Here is a 16,801-nt window from a genome sequence, read left to right on the forward strand (position 1 = left end):
TGCAGTGCATGACTGGATTGTGAAATATACAGTTTGAGCTTTTTGCTCTGGAAAACTATGATGGGATAAGTGACTGACTGGTACCTGGGTGCCCTTGGCCTCAGGACAGGGACTGGTGGCCAGGGGACCAACATGTGATTAGAGGGTTGGAACTTTCAGTCCTACATACTCCCACTTCAGAATCCTCTGCAGAACTGATTGCTTGATGTATGGGGAAATGTCCCCCAAATATGTGGAGTCACGGATAATGTTCTGCATTGTGAGAGTACAGTAGGGAAAATTAAATATGGTTTTTCCCCTACAGCTTATACCTTGGTGTTAGAAGTGCAAGTACAACACTGGCTTACAGAAACACATGGTTTGGGAATAGAAAAGGTGAAAGGTTGAGGGGTGAGAAACTTTTGATTTCTAGGTGGCTCCATGTATGGAAGCAACAGCTATTCTGTGCTTGGTTACTAAAGGTTGAGTTACCAATGGAATTTAGAGATAGATCGAACTCCCAGGGAGCTGGCTCACTAGAAATTTAAGGAAATGCAAACTAACAGGATAAAAGCAAAAAAATAAATAAATAAATAAATAAATAAATAAGATATATATATATATATATTGGTATCCACAACAGCTAAAATTAAACTAAATGAAGTGCTGGGTCAGACCATGATGCTAGACCAACCTCAGATATCAATGAATCTGAGTTTCAGTCACTAATTCCAAAACTGTCTTTTATTCTACACCTAAGTACCATCAGCTTCCTGAGGAGCAACTACTAAAATGAATTCTGAGTAATTAATTTAGGAGCAATAGTTTTTTTTTAAAATAAATATTTGTTTTTAAATGCTACACAACAGGAGAGCATATTAGGACTCACACAGGACCCAAAGCTCACTATGGCATAATCATAGATAGCTGGCTTTATGTGATCCAGACACACAGGAGTGCCAAGCCAAAGTTAACCATCAGGGCTTGGTTTTTAACTTTTTCATTTATAATACTCCCACCATTTTTTTTTCTTATAATGAATGGGAATTTCAGATTTCATCTAAATGGAGGTGATTTTATTATTTTTCAATGGCCAGGGTAGTTATAGGGAAATGACTTTAAAATTTTTAAATAAACACCTCTGCCTTCCCTACACAGCAGCTCTTAAGATTTAGCTTTTCAGTTTAAAGTGTTACTATGTATTTCAATCATGAGAAGAAAATGTGGGCAAGTCAGTAGGACAAGAATAAAACATTTTTTCAATTCTCCTATAATAATCTTCATATTGATAATAATAAAACTGAAAGGGGAAGGGAATCACACATTTGCTATTAAGTGGTACTCAAAAAAATTTTAATGAAATGTCAATCTTCTGTCTTTTAAGCTATAAATGTTGGTATCATTAAATGACAAAGTTAAAATTTGGACATGAATTTAATGACTTTACAAGTTGAATGACTGATCTTAGGGAGACAATTCTTCTAACAAGCAATAGAACCTTTCTAGTAATTGGTTACATAATGTTGAATTAACCATTCATTAGAAGAAAATTTATTCAGGAGTGTAAATTGTCTTCAACTTATTCTTGTGTCATTAAAGCTTGAAATTCACCAATATTATTTCTTTTAATGAACAACTAGAATTTACCATCATAGAAACTTTTCTATGATCAAGACCCAGCATAATCTTGAGGTAAATTTGAAGAGTTTTTTGAGATTCTAGATTGTTTCTTGACATAAGAAATGGCAATGTCTCATTTTATTCAGTCTAAACATTAGCTAATTTATCTAATTTAGCTGGAAAATTATTACTGATTATGTAAGAAAAATAAAGCACCTCAAATAACCTGTTTAGGTCCTGTGATGGTTTGCATACTTACTAAAGCATAACCCAAATGGTTTACAAATAACTTGTCAAGAACCAAGAATGTGCATTAATATTATCTATTATATCACTGAGAAAACTGATCTTTCTGTCAACTTTTCACCATATGCCTACTATAAAAATAAGCCGGGGGCTGGGGATGTGGCTCAAGCGGTAGCACGCTCGCCTGGCATGCCACGTGGGGCACTGGGTTCGATCCTCAGCACCACATAAAAAAATAAATAAATAAAGATGCTGTGTCCACCAAAAACTAAAATATAAATAAATAAGCCAGGAAGTGGTGAAAGCATTTAAAGCCACAATAAAAGGTATTAAAACACATAACACTAATCATATTTTCATTAGTCTTATATAATTAGTTACACTCAAGATAGAAATTAAACTCTGCAGTCAAAGGGACTTGCCTTCTAAATGTTCAATATATAAAGAAACTCAAAATGAGCTCTTTATAAAATTCGAATTCAGATCATGAAACCAACTCATATCTGGATAATGACTATATTTAATAGACAATGTTGCTTTAATAGAAAGACAATAAACAATGTTCTTCCTCAAATCTTTTGCACTGCTAAAGACATTTACTAAAACAAATGACTAATAAGTAAAACTTCCCATTGGCACTACTTTCCAACTGATCCTCTATTCCTAGAGCCTACAGTTACTTTTTTTAGCAATTACAAAAACAACAAAATTACATAAAAACCTAACTGATGAATAAAAATGGAAGTAAATTAAGTGACTTAAGCTGCTTATGACATATTCCTGGCAGTTATCCTCCTTGGACAGTTTTTAATAAACCTAACCATTGAGCATCAATGGCATCCATTACTAAAATCCTAAAGAAAACTTTCTTCCCAGCATGTTAAATATTTTTGTAAATCTGCCAACAAAAATCAACTTATTTAGTAATTCATTATCCACATGACAAATCCAATTTAGGTATTTATAACAGAACCTCATGTATCATTCAGAGCCTGGTGTAGTGGGGCATGTCTGTAATCCCAGCTACTTATACTTAGGAGGCTGAAACAGGAGGATTGCAAGTTTGAGGCCAGCATCAGCAACTTAGCAAGACCCTGCCTCAAAAAGTAAAAATAAAAATGATTTAACATTCGAAGTTGTTACTCATTATCAACATCTAGTAATTTGAGATTTTTCTGAAGGCAAAAACTGAATCACACTTTCCTAGAGTCACTGAATAGGTCACTTAGTGCTACAATTTGGATATGGAAAATTGCCCCAAAGGCCCATGTGTTAAAGGCCTGATTCCCTAGCCCATGTGGGGTTTTTGGGAGTGAAGAGACCTTTAAGGGGTGAAGCCTAATGTGAAGAATTTAGGTCCCTGGGGGCATATCCTTGAAGTGTATTCTGGGATTCCTGTACCTTTTCTTCCTTTCTCTTTGCTTCTAGGCTGCTCTAAGGTGAACTTCCTGGCTTGCTATGAGGTGAGCAGCTTCCTCTGCCACACATTTGTGCCAAGATGTACTACTGCCTTGCCATATACCCAAACGCAACAGGGCTAACTGACCATACTGAAATCTTTAAAACCATGAGCCAAAACAAAATCTTCCTTTAAGTTGATTATCTTGAGTATTTTGTTAGTTAACACAAAGTTAACTAACATTTAGTTGAAGAATAAATGTAAAAGCTGATGATGGGGTTCTTCCTTTTCTACTTATCTGTGTACTCCATGGGGAGAGAATATATGCTCATTTCACTAGCAAACCAAAAACACTACAGGGTTGGGGGGACAGTATTATTAGCTCAATGGTATTGAAGAAAAGTCAACTTTTATGTTTTGAACGCAATTTGGCATAAAAGTCAGTGTCGTCAACATACACATTCCTAGAAATCAGAAATCTCTTTCTATGACCAATTTTCTACTGTCTTTTTCCAGCCCAGAGGCTTGTATTTTCATAAGTCCTCACTATTAGTAAGAAAACTTAGGCTTTTAAATACTCCTTTAATATGGAAAAATGCATACTCCTTTAAAATATGAATATAAATTTTAAAAATGGAAATAAAAATTTCACACAATGTTGAATATGGATGATAGATATTCAGGGGTTCATTCTATTTTGTCCACTTCTAAATTTGAAAATTTTTACAACAACAACAAAAGAAAACCACATGTGGCAGAAGTATCATAAAGAACATGTGAATGAAGTATTTACGCTGGGCCTTTAAGAATAGGTACATAATTCAGAGAATATTCACTTTTTTATTTTAAATACAAAGCATGGATAACTTCAGCTTGCAGAGGAGACTACTCTCCTCCAGGTTAACTGGCTTAGGTCCAAGCTGTTCTAAAGAACTTAATTTCACTTACTTCTTCCTCAGTCATATTTCTGACTAGTATGTGAAATTTTCCCCTACATACTGATTTCCAAATAAGTACAGACTTTTTTTTTTTTAATGAATTTGTAATCAGGCAATTTTCCCGCCAAAAACAAAATATATGGTGCACTCAATATTAAGCCAAGAGATCACACCAAATACTTTATTACCTAATTCTCATACTATGCAGCAAAGTAGGTATTGTATTCCTACTTTACAAATACAGAAATTGTGGTTATTTCCCTACCTTAACAGACAAAGCTACTAACATGGCAAAGGATTCAATATTATCAAGACTCCAAAAGGCTCATGCTCTTTCCCATACCAAGCACAAACTGCCACAGGTGGTAAGAACTTTCTCCCTATTTCCCTTTAATTTACACTATACCAATCACCTGGATGGCTTTTTATTATTTAGCTCTTTATATGCAAATCCCACAAATCCCTCAAAGTCTGGCTCAAATAGTTATGAGGAGGCAGAAAGAAGGATACTGAGAGTAGGAAAAACTCTCCTACTATTTCAGGAAGCTGAGCTTGACGGCCTAAGTGTGTAATCTCAGCTACAGGAAGGAGGATCCCAAGTTTAAGGTTAGCCTGGGCAATTTATTAAGACTGTGTCTCAAAAATAAAATTTAAAAAGGCTAGAGATGTAGCGCAGTAGTAGACTGCTTGTCTATCATGGATGAGGTCCTGGGTTCAATCCACAGTACCAAAGTAAAAAAAAAACAAAACTCACCTATCTAAAAACAGGATACAGCACGTACATATGTACACACATAAAAAATAATCAGAGTGATGTTTAAAGATTAACAGAGGTAACATCTGTGAATTAAGACATGATTGTTACATTTTACAGTATTTTAATCTTAGCCTATTTCCCCCAGACTACTTGTGTTCTTGAAAACATTTAAAATATATACCAAACACATTTACACAGTTTCCACTGCAATGTTAACTTGAAAATCAACGTCCTCATAGGGTAGTTAGTAAAATGCTACATCTGAACACTAAAAACAAGTTTCTCTCAAAGGAATATGTATGTTACTACCATATGCAAACAAGACTATATTTTTCCTAACATAAATACTGCTGTACATACCATGTATCATGACTTATAAAGGACAGAAAAATCTCTCCTCAATAAAAAAGTATCACTTAAAAATATTCTCATTTAGTTTCATTTGTAAGTTTCCAGCAGTTTTAGAGGCAATATAAAAGAATTTACATGTATACTTAGTACCTATTATATCATAAATATCTCTAGCCATACCTTCATGACAATTGGGTTTTAACAAAGCAAAAACAGCACTGTAGATCTAAGTATTCTCCCATCACCTAATTTTAAGGAATAGTTACATCTTAATTAATTCTGCCTTTGTCTTTTGTTATACTCCTCAAACTGAAAATACGGAATCAAATGAATCATATATTTAAACTCAAATATATTTGACAGTATGCCATTATATATGTGATTCATATACTTCTGAAAATATTTTGATATTGTTCTTTGAAGACACACCAGGAAGAGGCAAATTTTAAAAATGTTGTCATTACTCCTAGTACCCATGACTATCACTGATATGAATTCGGAAGATACCAAGGGAGGCCAAAATACTCCCAGTTCTGCTGTTCTGTTTCACTTCTCACAGCAATGCACATAAGACAGGATTAATAACTAAAGAAAGGTAACCTTTGGTACCTAGAAAGTTTAAGCATCTGGGGTCAAATATACCACAGTAAATTTGGGCTGGATCAAAATTACGGCTTTCTTAGTACACAAGATGAGGACCTGTAATTGATTCCCAGAAAGCCAAATGCAGACATTTTGAAACTTTTCATGTGCCCCTCAAGAATTATAAACACTACAATTTTAAGATCACTCGTTCTCAAACCCTCACATTACATCAGAATCTAGATTGCTAGGCTTTTAAAAACCAGAGATGCCAGGTGCGCTGGTATATGCATGCCTGCAATTCCAGCAGCTCGGGAGGCTGAGACAGGAGGATCTTGAGTTCAAAGCAACCCTCAGCAATGGAGAGGTGCTATGCAACTCAGTGAGACCCTGTCTCTAAATGAGACCCTGTCTCTAAACAAAATACAAAATAGGGCTGGGAATGGGGTTCAATGGTTGAGTGTCCATGAGCTCAAAACAAAACAAAAAACCCTACAGATGCTGAAATCCCACCTGCCCAAGGCACATGTATAAATTACTCTGGGTGGGGAGATAGGCAGGCACAGAAATTTTTTTAATCTGCCAGAGTGACTAAGGGATGTAACCCTTACATATTATTACGTGGCTAAGGAAAATATACACAACGTTGCAGTTTTTCAACTTAAAAAAAGTTGGTAATTTTCCTCATGGTATAAAAGAAACCAGAATCAAAAGATCTAGATTATAGTTCCAAGGCTGCCTCTGGCAGAAAGAACTGGGATTACTTAAACCCTCTGATCATATGTCCAGATTTGCTATCAGAAAAACCTCCCTCACAAGGTTACCAAAGACCAAGAGAAGTAATATATTGCTTCCTGAAGTATTAATGACTGACCACAATAGGTGAACATTTTTTGTTTGTTTAAAATCAATATAAAAATCTTTTGACCCAAAAGATTCTCTTCTGGGAGTTTACCTCACACAAACAGCAGTGTCAAAATAACAAAATTGACTATTATAAGAATATTTACTACACCACAGCTTACATGGTTTAAAAAACTAAACTCAACAATAGGAAAATGATTTAAAAACAATAAAAGGTCATGCACTAAAAGTTATTACTAAAATTATATGTACAAATACTCAGCTAGGTGCCTTGGCACAGGCCAGTAATCTCAGGGCTTGGGAGGGAAGCTGAGGCAGAAGGATCACAAGTTCAAAGTCAGCCTCAGAGCTTAGTGAGACCCCATCCCTAAATAAAATATTTTTAAAGGGGTGCGGTTGGGTGGAGGGAAGGAGCTGTGGATGTGGTTAAGTGCCTCTGGGTTCAATCCCTGGTTTAAAAAAAAAAAGTTATATGTACTAATATTTTAAAAGTCCATGGTGTTAAGTAAAAATACCATGTTGGCTGATATATATAGAACCCCATTTTTATTCAGGAAAGGGAGGGGGACAATATATGACTCTTGTGGGAAATATGAATAAATACATAATTCAACTTTAGTAAAGGAGAAGACTGCTGGGTCTGTCTTTGTATTTCTTGTGTTGTAAGGCTCATTAATGTTAGGGAAAAAAAAAAACTTTTTTTTTTTTTTTGAAAAAGGTCCTATATCAACCATAGCTTAAATGCACTATAGTTTCTGAGCTTTATCACCTAAGAGTGATAGTAGAAATATTGTGCTATTTTTAGTTCCTATTAGTACCAGGCTGAATGCTTAACAAGTGAAAACTTGTCTCATATGGCTATCTAGTAATTTGCAACAGTTACATATTATCAATTAAAATACAGAAACAGAAAAATAACTTAAGCAATGTTAATTAGGCTGTTTGGATGGTCAGAGATAACTGGAACAAAATAAAAACCACTTGAAGCAGCACACTCCACCCCCACCCTCCGGCAATGCTAGCGATCAAACCTAGGATAGTTCTGTGCTAGGTAAATGCTCTACACTGAGCTAAACCTCTAGCACTTTAATACATTTTTAAAAGGATGCTCTCTTTAGAATTTTTCAAAGCATGGTCTTTATTCACTAACTCTGTTTTGGTTGGTTTTTTTTTTTTTTTTTGGTACCAGGGAATTGACTAGGGGCACTTAACCACTGAACCCCAACTCCAGCCCTTTTAAATTTTTTCGAGACAATACAAGTTGCTGAGGCTGGCTTTGAACTTGAGTTCCTCCTGCCTCAGCCTCCCAAGCAGCTGGGATTACAGATGTATGCCCCGGGACCAGCACCAACTAATTTTTCTGCAATCTGTACATGTGGTAAAAATAAGAATTCATACCCTATTTGAACCAAATGTATGATATATGATATGTCAAGATCACTGTAATGTTTTTGAGAACCAATAAAAAAAAAAAATCAGTTCCCTGTCCAATACCTTTAGAATATGCTGTTTCCCTGAATCCCTAACTCTCTGGCAAGCTGAGCACATGCTCAACCTCCCAGTCACTGTTAGTATCACAATGAAGGTTCTAAGAAGGCCTCCAATTAAAATTTTAACTTTAACCCAGTATCATCTTAACTCTTTATGTAAATACCAACACAAAAAAAGAACTTAAGTAGTATTCCCAAAACAACTTACAGAAAAACGAATGTGACCTATATTAAGTATTTCAACTTTCTTGTGTAGGCTAGGTAGAACAGCGATTCAATTTTTGTCTATAAAATTCCTAACCTGTGACAGCTAAAGGCTTTAAAATGTTTACTATGACTTATGAATAGTCTAAGAATATACAAGTTATACAAATCTTTGAATTAAGAAGAACCTTTTTGATGATGAGTATAAATTAAAGTTTTTGTTTTTTTAAACAACACTAGAGAGTGAACACAGGGCCTCACACATGCTAGGCAAGTGCTCTGCCACTGAGCTATATGCCCACCCCTTTTTATTCTGAGACAGGGTCTTGCTAAATTGACCATGCTGGCCTCACAGAATTCTCTTGCCAAGAATAGCTAGAACCACAGGCATGAGCCACTGCACTGAGCACAAATTTTTATTTTTAAAGTTCCTCACGTATTCAAAGACTAAGTCTTGAGTTTGTGATCATTTTTTAAATTTTTTAAAATTATACATGGACACAATATCTATATTTAGTTTGTTTGTTTATTTATTTATTTATTTATTTATTTATGTGGTGCTGAGGATCGAATCCAATGCCTCACTGGGCCACTGAGCCACAACCCCAACCCAAGTTTGCAATCCTTTGTTTCCCAATAAATCAAACCAATTTTCTAAAGACACTTAAGTTTAAAAAAGGGAAAGTTGTTGCTTAGAAAACAAAAAGGACCGAGGATATAGCTTGGTGATAAAGCACCTGCCTAGTGCATGTAAGGTCCTGGGTTCAATTCCCAGTACCACAAAAAACCAAACAACAAACAACTAGACAGACTGGCTGAAAAAGAAACCAAATGAATCTAGTTATTTTCAAGATTAAGTAGCAAACTACATATTCATATATTTTTTTAAAGTTTCTGTGGTAGAAAGACTCTTCAGTATAACTTAAGTAAAATTTACTCTCTATTCATTTAAATGGAAAATGTCAACAACTTACCTCATAAGAAATACACACAATAAAACAAAAACTAAATTCTTGTTTAAAATAACAAAGCAGATACTAAGTTGTTGAGGCTAGTTTTGAACTTGTGATCCTCTGCCTCACCTTCCTGAACTGCTGGAATTATAGGAGTGCATCACCTCATCTGGCACAAAGCAGATACTGAATAACAAAAGTAGTACATAAACTCTAAATTTACTATCTTACTTCTGATGATCCAAGAAGAAAAAAACACTGTTATATACAACCTCATCCACAAAAAGAAATGAGACCAATTCCCTAAAGGCAAATTTATTCCTAGCATTAAGCATTAAAACAAAATTTTTATATGGGATATTATAAAATACAGTTGTAAATAGAAAATACCTTCAACAACATTCCCATAACAGATACAAGGTTTCATAATCTAACTATTCTTAGTCCCTCCAGAAAGTTATATACCTAATTCCCAACATAATCTAGAAATTCCATAGCTAATTATGTAATGAGTTAAAAGAGAATATGATCTAAATCTTCCTAAATTAAATCCTGATTTCCAAAGTCTTCAGGACTGTTCATATTAGATGAAGCCCTTCATTCTGATGGGCTCCTATCACTCTTTTTGACAATTCTACTTATATATCTGTACTTTAAACTCTTTGTCAAATTCCCCCATCAAGATCACTTTTATATTTTAGTCTCTCTGGTTGAATACCATTTCATTCATCTCTTGGCTAAAGTAACTTCTGTATACTTTTTTAAAGATTCAGCTTTACCCCTTATCAAAAGCTTTTCCTGATCCAGCATTCTCTACCAAGGTAAGAACAGCACCTTTGGGGCTGGGGATGTGGCTCAAGTGGTAGCGCACTCGCCTGGCATGCGTGCGGCCCAGGTTCGATCCTCAGCACCACATACAAAACAAAGATGTTGTGTCCGCCGAGAACTAAAAAATAAATATTAAAAAAGAAATTCTCTCTCACTCTCTTTAAAAAAAAAAAAAGAGAGAACAGCACCTTTGTAACATCACCTCCATGGTAAATTTTTTCAAGGCTACTGTGTTTCAAACATTTATTCTATCAAGTAGATGATAATGATTTTCTTTACCCCCGTCTTTATTTACATTAAATCAAAACACTGACTTGTCACCTAATCTAATCCTCTTTTCCTTTCACATTTTATATTACTTTCTTTTTTTGTATTTGGAGATATAATGTGTAGATATAATGGTAGTGTACTGCACTATAATTAAAAGCTTAATTCTTTTTCTACACTTTACTGTGAATTCCTCAAGGTCAAGGACCATATTATCACCAAAACCCAAGGACAATTTGGCACAAGATAGGCCTACAACCTTAAAAATGTGTGCAGGTTTTGGTAGTCCGTCCTGATGGAGAGATACAACTTAACAATATTCAGACTAACAAATATACTGGAATGCTCTTCAAACAATACTCCATGAATATTTCCTCCGTAAGAATTATAATTTAAAAAATGGCCATGTATCTTTAGTGAGAGCCTAGAGTACTTCTATTTTTGCTGATGTAAAAATCATGTAATTTAGAAATTAAAAGAACTGGGCATGGAGGCCCACACCTATAATCCCAGTAACTTGGGAGGCTGAGGCCAGCCTTAGTAACTTAGCAAGGTCTTAAAGCAACCTAGGAAGGAAAGGCCTGTCTCAAAATTTAAAAACAAGGGGCGGGTGGGAGGGCAGCCTAGGAATGTGGATTTGTGGATAAGTGCCCCTGGGTTCAATCCCTGGTACAAAAAAAAAAAAAAAAAGATGATGAATAAGAAAAAGAAAAAGAAACAGGTAAAACCTGGAGCCATCATCCCTCTCTTAATGTCAAAACTAAACTGGTTCATGTTGAATTGGTGTTAAAGATTTTTTTGAGTTTTATTACAGAAAACTTAAATGCTTTCCATTTAATTACACAGACAGTTCTGGTAAAATACTATGGAGATATTCAAGTTATCTCCTTTTCTGTATATAGTTTCTCTGGTGGTTAACAAAATCCAAAACAGACCATATTTTCTCTACCTACAATTTGCTTCATTTGACTGCCTAGTAAAGGTCTCTACTGCTCATTTACTTTTTTTTTTAACATTTAAATGGATAAAAAATTGTGCATAGTTAAAACAATCTCATTGATCCCTAATAAGTCTTTCAAAACAATGCCTAAAATCAAAAATCAGATTAAAATCTAGAATTCGTATTCTTCAAATGTCTACCACTAAAATAGAAATCACAAAGATCTATTCTCAAACCAAGTCCTCTACATATTTATTGGTGTTTTCAGGAATGAATATATATATACTCACACACAATCCTTCCTTTCTTTCCCATTCCACCACACATTGTAGATGTTGAGTGTTAACATTCTATTTTCCTAGATATTATTAACTAGATAGTTTTTAGTACCATTGTATAGCCAAGCCCACCAACTCTTTTTTCAAGGCTACCGTTTCAAATATATATTCTGTCAAGTAGATAATGATTTTCTCTACCCCTGTCTTATTTGCATTAAATCAAAACATTGACTTGTCAACTATTCCTCTTTTCCTTTATCATTTCATATTACTTTCTTTTTTTGTATTTGGAGATATAATGTGTGCATATGTGGATGTTTCTTAGTACTCACGTCTTATGCCGTTCCACACGTGACAGAATAAAGAATTTAAGTGAAAACCAGAGATATGTAACCTGAAAATCAGTAGGATTACAGTAGCTAAATATGCAGACTGAAAACAATCCTCTTGCCAACATGCTTGAATGACCAATCATTTTAAATTCTTTAAAACACAGCAAAATATAAAAATGAATCCTCCAAGAATCAAACAAAACTTTCCATTAAAAAAAAAAGGTCAATGAAAGACAAATGTTATCTACAATTCCAGTAAGAATTAAAATCACTCTCTAGGTGATACTTGTTAATTATGCCAAATGTTAATTTTTCACTTATAAAGAAGTTTGATCTTTTGACTTATTGGAAGGGCAAAAAAATCACTTAAAAACTATTAACTGTGTCTCTAAACATAATGCTATCTAAAACTCTTAAGAAAATTCATTTATCATACACCTTCATCTAGTGCTTCATTTACTGTAAAAGCTTGAAAAAATCTCTCTCCATAAATGCACGTTTCAACATACAAAGCACAAAGTTTTTAATGAAAACTGTTTTCTGTCTATATACTGTCAGAGATAAAAATCACTATTAAAATATTACCTTCTGAATAATAGGATTCGAGGAAACTTTTTTCCTACCAAACCAGAATTCAGAACTGAGTAAAAGACAAAAAGACTGAGGGTAATGCAAGCATCTCCTTTACTCCAGATAGAGCCACAATGGAAGGCTTAAATTAGGTATACACCAAGTGGGTTTCCTAACATCATGTCCCCTAATTATTCTAATCCAGTCATGAGTAGCACTGGACAACTACTGTAGTCTCCTCTACAAAAAAGGGAGTCTATCCCTTGTGGCTACAGGAAGAGGCAAAACAAAGTTTTCTGCAGGGGCAGGCTCCCAAAAAGAAAGGGAGGAAGGGCCTCAGTCATACTGGATCAGTTCCCTCTTAAAAATTCACCAAACGGAAGAATGAGAAGGAAGGATAATAGGAGGCAAGTTAGACTTGTTATGCCTTTTTATAAACAGCAAGAAACCTATTTAATAGGTCACAAATCAATTTGCCCAGATAGAAGTACAATTTTTATCTTAATCACACCTGTTAGCAAAATGGCCTCAAGCTGTGAATTCAAGTCAAACAAAGCCATGTGAGATTTGAATATTCAGATACTGTAGTTTATTATTTTTTTTAAAAATTCTGTTTAACTTAGTTGTACTCATTAATTTTAATATGAAAAAATACAGAATATTTTCATATCCTCGAAACTCAACAAAATCTTTAAACCACAAAATACATAAACCTGAGTTCAGCAGATAGGAACCAACCTCCACTTAAAATTATGAAGACTTTGTCAGTGACTTCTTAATTTTAAAAAGGAGGCAGAGTTGGGATGTAGCTCAGTGGAAGAGCTCTGGCCCAGCATGTGCAAGGCCCTGGGTTCCTTCTATTTCCAGCACCAGGAAAGCATAAAGGAGGCTGGCTGTCTGATCACAAAGATTGGCTCTGAATGTCACCACCTGGCCCAAATTTCTGCTCATAAATACTTTTGCTAACTTGGATAAGTGCATATTCAGGGAGATAAATTATCTTTAACCATCAGAAAGATTTGTAAACAAGTTTGGAAAATTTAAGAAAAACAAAATTCAAATATCAATATCTGTGTTGACTGAATTGTATACATTTGTAATGCCTAAGAAAATTCAGCCTTGTAAAAATCAATTTAAATGTATTTAATTTTTGGATTCTTTAAAAAGAATTTTGAAATCTCACTGAACATTGAAATATTTAAGGGAATTGTGAACTCTAGACAAATTAAGGAGACTGTTAAAACTAAACCACTAAAATTGTTAGGGGATTTAAATTTGTTAATGGCAAATCTACCTGGAAGGTAAAAATAGCTAGACTTATACAGGAACCCAATAATAAGAAAACTTAGAAGGAAAAAAAACCTGAACTTAGTCTAGGAAGGTTTCTGATATATAACTTTAATTTTAGTGTAACTTTTTTGGTGTATTAAATAACTGCCCTCAAAAACACCAAACCAAAAACAAAACTGGATAGATCTACACAACTTAATTTCATCAAATATTGGAATTTGAAAGACAGTCTTGACACGAGGGAAATACCATCAATTATTTACTAATGAAGTAAATCGTTTTAAAAAAGCAGAATGGATACTACGTGAATAAAAACAAAAACTTACTAACCAATTAAAAATATTCATCATTCTATTTTTAACAGGATTCCTGGCCACAATTTCTTCAACCATACACTAACACTCCTGGTCACATGGTGAAGAGTCACCTATGCAACACAAACCTAAGCAAGGAACAAGCCCTGAAAATTCTAAGGGTAGTTCTTTATTATTAAAATTGCTTTCTTGACATACAATATCTTTACTGGTATTATATTTCTCTTAAGCGTTTTCCTTAAAGTCTTTTAATCAAAAAAATTCCGCCACTAGTTTTCTTAAGTAATAAAGCTCAAAGTACCAAGTCTCGAGGTGATTTGTCTTATTGCACCTAACATGTCGGCGACTCATGCCCTTCCCCCAAAAGTTTAAACATTAGAATGTAAAGCTAAGAAGAGTGGGTTTTCTCCCGCTGTGTTCTCAGAAGTAACACCAACCTGCACGTGTGTGGCCATAACTTTTCACAATGGATTCCCCCCCAAATTTGACCCCATTCAGACACAAAACTACTGCTCAAGTACCTGAAGCCGCTTACCTTGCCTTTGGTTTTGATTTACATATTTTTCTGAGTATGGAAATCTGTTCCTCGAACAAAACAGAACATTCCTTACGAATGGCACCTAAACAACACGAACCCGAGTCACTGTTTCTTTCATACCCACATCGGTCTGCCCCAAGCTCCTCCTGGACGGCGGGGCCCTCGAGGATCCCCACACTTGTTTTCACGAACCCACTTCTTCCTCTTCACTTCCACCTCGCACTCTGCTCGCGATTCACCCAGCCTCCCCCCAACTCTCCGAGCCCCGAGCGCCGGGGCGGGCGGCGGGCAGACTCGGGGTCTCCGGCCCCCGACGCGCGGGAGCCGAGCGAGAAGCGGTGGCGGCCCTGGGCCCGGCCGGCGGAGGCGCGGGGGAGGCGGCGGGAGGGCCGCGCCGCGCACACCCCCTTCCGGATCCCCTCCCCCTGCATTGTGCGAGCGGGCCCAGGCCGCCGTCGGCACGGGCGCCCGCAGGCCCCGTCCGCCCTCCCGCCGGCGACCTGCTCCCGCCGAGGCCGCCACACAAAGCCCGGAGCCAGCCCCCGCGGCGCCGAAGGACGAGCGAGGAAGCACGCGCGGGCTGACTTACAGGGCTGCTGCGGCCGCGCTGCCTCAGCCGGGAACACCGACCGTTGGGCACCGGCGGCGTCGCTCTTGGCCGTCCTCCCCCTCCTCCGCCTTCGGTGGCGGCAATGTCTTCTTTCTCCTCCTACCTCCCTCCCCCCCACCCCACCTCCTCCTTCTCCTCCCCCTCCTCCTCCTCCGAACCACCGAAGTACCGAGGGTGAGACACAGAGACTCACAACAACATGGCTGCCACCGCCGCCTCCCCTCCCCCCCGCCCACCGGGCGTGCGCAAGGCACTCCGGGAGAAAGGGGAGGGGGAGCACTCACCGAGGCGCGGCTCCTCTCTGAGGTCTGCGTCTCTTCTCCCGCGCTCCGGGCGAGGGCCGACGGCAGCTCTGCGCGTGCGCACGCTCACGCTCGCGCTCCCCCGCCCTCCACCTGCGGGCTCGCGGTTAAGTCTGGGCCTTGGCTACTGGCGCTTTCCTGTGCCCAGCCGCGACTCCCAGTGGGGCCACGCGGACGGCGCAGGCGTGGAGTTTCGGAACGTTGTGTGCCGCTGTCTGCTCGCGTGGGGCCTGGGTTTCCGAATTCGCTCACCCTCAGCTGCCACCCCTGTAGTTCATTGTTCTCCCCCAACTGCCGTAGGTGTCGGCGCTCACGCCCCCAACTCGGGGCTACTGCGATTTCGCCTTGGGGATGCTGGTTCCCACAAAAGCTGGACGTTAATATAAGGCTTTAGTTTTGACCCTTTGCCTCTCCCTCCACCCAGATGTTGGAGATGCATGTGGGTTGAAAATTGCACCCGTGTAAGTGAACTGTAACTCTCCTGGTGGCTGCTCCCTGAGCAAGCGGATCCATCTCTGAACAAATTGTGGGCCCCATGTGTTTGACCAGTTTAAGTACAAAGGTAACAGGGGTCTCCAGCTTGTTCACTGGTTCTTACTTGAGCTGTATATTCACCACAGATTGAATGCATTCTCCTTCCCAGTTTACGGGCTAGTTGGAGACTCCAAACCTGCCCTGGTGAGGCGTAGCCAGAAGTGATTACTTAACGGTTTGGACCCAACTTGTGCTCACTCCTTGTCACAACTGTAGTGTGGGAGATCAGGGGCATGGGCACGCACGTATGGAGCTTGTTCTCTACGGTTTGCACAGTTCCCGACTGACATTCTGTACTTCACAAATATCCAGGGCCTTGTAATTACCTTGCTTAGTGTACAGTTTTCACCAGGCAACTTTAAGCTCCACCAGGGCAAACGCCATGTGCATTTTGTTCCATGTTATGTCCCCTAGTGCCGCTTAGATTTTTTAATAAGAAATGACTGACATCAAAATCCATCTGTCTTCATTTTGTGTTGCTTTAACAGAATGCCAGACTGACTAATTTGTAAAAAAAAAAAAAAAAAAAAAATTTCTCACAATTCTGAAGGCTGGGAAGTCCAATACTAAGTTGTTGCCATTTGACAAGGGCCTTCGAGCTGTGGCATCCTATGG

General features: G+C 37.6%; 1 protein-coding gene across 11 annotated transcripts in view; it reads right to left on the reverse strand.

The window, feature by feature from the left end:
- The window catches only part of Pum2 (pumilio RNA binding family member 2), an 88,119-nt gene extending 72,437 nt beyond the window's left edge, over positions 1-15,682 (reverse strand). For 5 of the 11 annotated variants that reach the window (XM_058578378.1, XM_046441327.2, XM_046441326.2 and 2 more), the window contains exon 1: positions 15,330-15,445. The gene's annotated coding sequence lies outside the window, so the exon portion shown is untranslated. Of the gene's footprint in view, positions 1-10,217; positions 10,330-14,737; positions 14,856-15,329; positions 15,446-15,543; positions 15,568-15,634 lie in introns of those variants that run through there. The other 6 variants (XM_046441325.2, XM_058578379.1, XM_058578376.1 and 3 more) reach the window with 5 other exon arrangements.
- Positions 15,683-16,801: the final 1,119 nt, after the last annotated feature.

The sequence above is a fragment of the Marmota monax genome, unplaced genomic scaffold, assembly GCF_021218885.2.
Source record: "Marmota monax isolate L192 unplaced genomic scaffold, Marmota_monax_Labrador192_F-V1.1 WCK01_AAM20220418_F8-fsc00010, whole genome shotgun sequence".
Classification (NCBI taxonomy): Eukaryota; Metazoa; Chordata; class Mammalia; order Rodentia; family Sciuridae; genus Marmota; species Marmota monax.